Genomic DNA, 5,000 nt, shown 5'->3' with positions numbered 1-5,000 from the left:
CGTGTCTAAGAGTCACATGTGTCCACATGTGCCCGGGTCATATATGAATGTTGCGTGTGCCTGGGTCATGTCTGACTGTCACATGTGCCCGCGTGTGTCCAAATGTGCCCGAGTCACGACGTGTCTGAGGGTCGCGTGTGCCTGCATCATGTCTGTCACGTGTGCCCTCATGTGCCCGGGTCATGTATGACTGTCACATGTACCCACGTGGCCCGGGACACACTGTGTCTGAGGGTCACATGTGCCCACGTGTCCCCACGGGGCCCGGGTCATATATGACTGTCACATGTGCTCACGTGTGCCCGGGTCATGTATGACTGTCACATGTGCCCACATGTGCCTGTGTGGGCCCGGATCATGTATGATGGTCACATGTGCCCGCGTGTGCCTGGGTCACACCGTGTCTGAGGGTCACATGTGCCCGCGTGTGCCCGAGTCACAAAGTGTCTGAAAGTCTCGTGTGCCTGCATCATGTCTATCACATGTGCCCTCGTGCGCCCGGGTCATGTCTGACTATCACGTGTGTGCGCGTGTGGGCCCGTGTGCGGGGGTTATGTATGATGATCACATGTGCCCACGTGTGCCCAGGTCATGTATGATGGTCACATGTGCCTGCGTGTGCCCGGGTCATGTATGACGGTCACATGTGCCCGAGTGTGCCCAAGTCATGTATGATGGTCACATGTGCCCGCATGTGCCCAAGTCATGCCGTGTCTGAAAGTCATGTGTGCCCGTGTGTGCCACGTGGGCCCGGGTCATGTATGACTGTCACATGTGCCCGCGTGTGCCCGGGTCAGGCCAAGTGTGTGTTGTGATGGTGGCACTGACATGAATGGAGTGAACACGAGGGTTCGAGGACACACGTGACGCCGCGAGCGTCAGGGCCACACACACGCTCACACACACACACACACACACACACATGTACCCACGTGGGCCCGGGTCACACTGTGTCTGAGGGTCACATGTGCCCACGTGGAGTCATTCAAGATGGCTGCTCCTTCCAAAATGGCGTCCCCAAGATGGCTGCTCCTTCCAAAATGGAGTCACCCAAGATGGCTCCTCCTTCCAAAATGGAGTCAGCCAAGATGGCTCCTCCTTCCAAAATGGAGTCAGCCAAGATGGCTCCTCCTTCCAAAATGGAGTCCCCCAAGATGGCTCCTCCTTCCAAAATGGAGTCACCAAGATGGCTCCTCCTTCCAAAATGGAGTCACCCAAGATGGCTCCTCCTCCAAAATGGAGTCATTCAAGATGGCTCCTCCTTCCAAAATGGAGTCCCCCGAGATGGCTCCTCCTTCCAAAATGGAGTCCCCCAAGATGGCTCCTCCTTCCAAAATGGAGTCACCCGAGATGGCTCCTTCCAAAATGGAGTCCCCCAAGATGGCTCCTCCTTCCAAAATGGAGTCATTCAAGATGGCTCCTCCTTCCAAAATGGAGTCATTCAAGATGGCTCCTCCTTCCAAAATGGAGTCATTCAAGATGGCTCCTCCTTCCAAAATGGAGTCCCCCAAGATGGCTGCTCCTTCCAAAATGGAGTCACCCAAGATGGCTCCTCCTTCCAAAATGGAGTCCCCCAAGATGGCTCCTTCCAAAATGGAGTCTCCCAAGATGGCTCCTCCTTCCAAAATGGAGTCATTCAAGATGGCTCCTGCTTTCAAAATGGCGTCATCCAAGATGGCTCCTTCCAAAATGGAGTCATTGAATATTGTGACTCATTGTTTGTGGTTCTTCACCCCCAGCCCCGCCCTCCCGACCCCCGGGACTCGAACCCGCGCCCCCTCTCGGCGTGGACGCGTGTGCAACGACACGGACGCGCACGCGTGATTTGAGAATCAGTTTATTTCACGCCTCGGGGCACATCAGGGCACGCGTGTGCGAGGCCTCGAACCCGCAGAGCGGGGCCGCGACGGGGGCCCACGTGGGAGCAGCGGGACTCGAACCGGGATCTCTGCACGCGATCACGGTGGGGAAAGCGAGGCGGGAGCTGGCACACGCGTGTGGCGGAGTGGACCTCACGGGAACCTGTGGGCGGGGATGGGGGGTGGGGAGGGGGGTGAGGGGGACCCGGAAGGGACGGGGAGAACCAGGGATTCAAGGTCTGTCTCTGTCTCTCTGTATCTCTCTCTGTCTCTGTGTCTCTGTGTCTCTCTGTGTCTCCCTCTGTCTCTGTGTCTCTGTGTCTCTCTCTGTCTCTGTCTCTGTCTCTCTGTGTCTCTCTCTGTCTCTGTCTCCGTCTCTCTGTCTCTGTCTGTGTCTATGTCTCTCTCTCTGTCTTGTCTTTGTCTCTGTGTCTGTCTCTGTGTCTATCTCTCTCTCTCTCTGTCTCTGTGTCTCTCTCAGTCTGTCTCTCTCTGTCTCTCCCTCTTTCTATGTCTCTCTCTGTCTCTGTCTTTTTCTGTCTCTGTATCTCTCTGCCTCTGTCTCTCTCTGTTTATGTCTCTCTCTGTCTCTCTGTCTCTGTGTCTGTCTCTATGTCTCTGTTTCTCTCTGTCTCTGTCTCTGTCTCTCTCTTTCTCTGTCTCTCCATCTCTCTCTGTCTCTCTGTCTCTCCATCTCTCTCTGTCTCTCTCTGTCTGTCTCTGTCTCTGTCTCTATGTCTCTCCATCTCTCTCTGTCTCTGTCTGTGTCTCTGACTCTGTCTCTCTGTGTCTGTCTCTGTGTCTCTCAGTCTTTATCTCTCCATCTCTCTCTGTCTCTCTGTTTCTCTTTGTCTCTCTCCATCTCTCTCTGTCTCTCTCTCTGTCTCTCTCTCTGTCTCTGTCTCTGTCTCTCGGTCTCCCCTACAACAGTTCACACACGTGTTGGTGACGTTGGTGACGGCGGTCACTCCCTGGGACCCCGGTGCACACGCGTGAGGACGCAGGGGAGAGTGTGAGCGGGTGTGAGCGGTGTGTGAGCGGGTGTGAGCGGGTGTGAGCGGGTGTGAGCGGGTGTGAGCGCGTGTGAGCGCGTGTGAGCGGGTGTGAGCGGGTGTGAGGGGTGAGTGAGCGGGTGTGAGCGGGTGTGAGCGGGTGTGAGCGGGTGTGAGCGGGTGTGAGCGGGTGTGAGCGGGTGTGAGCGGGTGTGAGCGGGCGTGAGCGGGTGTGAGCGGGTGAGTGAGCGGGTGTGAGCGGGTGTGAGCGGGTGTGAGCGGGTGTGAGGGGTGAGTGAGCGGGTGTGAGCGGGTGTGAGCGGGTGTGAGCGGGTGTGAGGGCGGGGTGTGAGCGGGTGTGAGCGGGTGTGAGCGGGTGTGAGCGGGTGTGAGCGGGTGTGAGCGGGTGTGGAGCGGGTGTGAGCGGGTGTGAGCGGTGGTGAGCGGGTGAGTGAGCGGGTGAGCGGGTGTGAGCGGGTGTGAGCGGGTGTGAGGGGGTGTGAGCGGGTGTGGCCGGGTGTGAGCGGGTGTGAGCGGGTGAGGGGTGTGAGCGGCGTGTGAGCGGGTGTGAGCGGGTGGCGGGTGTGAGCGGGTGTGGCGGGTGTGAGCGGGTGTGAGCGGGTGTGAGGGTGTGTGAGCGGGTGTGAGCGGGTGAGCGGGTGTGAGCGGGTGTGAGCGGGTGTGAGCGGGTGAGTGAGCGGGGTGAGCGGGTGTGAGCGGGTGTGGGGGTGAGTGGCCGGGTGGGGCGGGTGTGAGCGGGTGTGAGCGGGTGTGAGCGGGTGTGGCGGGTGTGAGCGGGTGTGGCGGGTGGAGGGGTGTGAGCGGGTGTGAGCGGGTGTGAGCGGGTGTGAGCGGGTGAGCGGTGTGAGCGGGTGTGGCGGGTGTGAGCGGGTGGTGAGCGGTGTAGCGGGTGTGAGCGGGTGTGAGCGGGTGTGAGGGTGGTGAGCGGGTGGCGGGTGGGCGGGTGGTGAGCGGGTGAGTGGGTGGGGTGGCGGTGTGGCGGGTGTGAGCGGGTGTGGCGCGGGTGTGGCCGGGTGGCGGGTGTGAGCGGGTGTGAGCGGGTGGTGGGGCGGGTGTGAGCGGGTGTGAGCGGGTGGTGGCGGGTGAGCGGGTGTGAGCGGGTGTGAGCGGGTGTGAGCGGGTGTGAGCGGGTGGCGCGGTGTGGCCGGGTGAGCGGGTGTGAGCGGGTGTGAGCGGGTGTGAGCGGGTGAGCGGGTGGCGGGTGAGCGGGTGTGAGCGGGTGGTGAGCGGGTGTGGCCGGGTGGCGGGTGGCGGGTGTGAGCGGGTGTGAGCGGGTGTGAGCGGGTGTGAGCGGGTGTGAGCGGGTGTGAGCGGGTGAGCGGGTGTGGCGGGTGTGGTGTGGCGGGTGGCGGGTGGTCGGAGTGGCGCGAGTGTGAGCGGGTGTGGCGGGTGGTGAGCGAGGTGTGAGCGGGTGTGAGCGGGTGTGAGCGGGTGAGCGGGGTGTGAGCGGGTGTGAGCGGGTGTGAGCGGGTGGCGGGTGTGGAGCGGGTGTGAGCGCGTGGTGGCGGGTGTGGGCGGGTGAGCGGGTGTGAGCGGGGTGAGCGGGTGTGAGGGCGTGAGTGAGCGGGTGTGAGCGGGTGTGAGCGGGTGTGAGCGGGTGGCGCGAGCGTGGCGGAGCGGCGGTGTGAGCGGGTGTGAGCGGTGTGTGAGCGGGTGTGAGCGGGTGTGAGTGGAGTGGCGGGTGTGAGCGGGTGTGAGCGGGTGTGAGCGGGTGTGGCCGGGTGAGCGGGTGTGAGCGGGTGGTGAGGTGGCGGGGTGGCGCGGGTGTGAGGGTGAGTGAGCGGGTGTGAGCGGGTGTGAGCGGAGTGTGAGCGGGTGTGAGCGGGGTGAGCGGGTGTGAGGATGTGTGGAGCGGGTGTGAGCGGGTGGCGGGTGAGCGGGTGTGAGCGGGTGTGAGCGGGCGGGTGTGAGCGGTGTGTGAGCGGGTGTGAGCGGGTGGCGGGTGTGGCGGGTGAGCGGGTGTGAGCGGGTGTGAGCGGGTGTGAGCGGGTGTGAGCGGGTGTGAGGGGGTGAGTGGGCGGGTGTGGCGGGTGTGAGCGGGTGGCGGGTGTGAGGTGGTGAGCGGGTGAGCGGGTGTGAGGATGTGTGAGCGGGTGTGAGCGGGCGTGTGAGCGGGTGAGTGGAGTGT

This window comes from Meriones unguiculatus, assembly GCF_030254825.1.
Source record: "Meriones unguiculatus strain TT.TT164.6M chromosome 13 unlocalized genomic scaffold, Bangor_MerUng_6.1 Chr13_unordered_Contig_107, whole genome shotgun sequence".
NCBI lineage: Eukaryota > Metazoa > Chordata > Mammalia > Rodentia > Muridae > Meriones > Meriones unguiculatus.
This window is presented reverse-complemented; position numbering follows the sequence as displayed.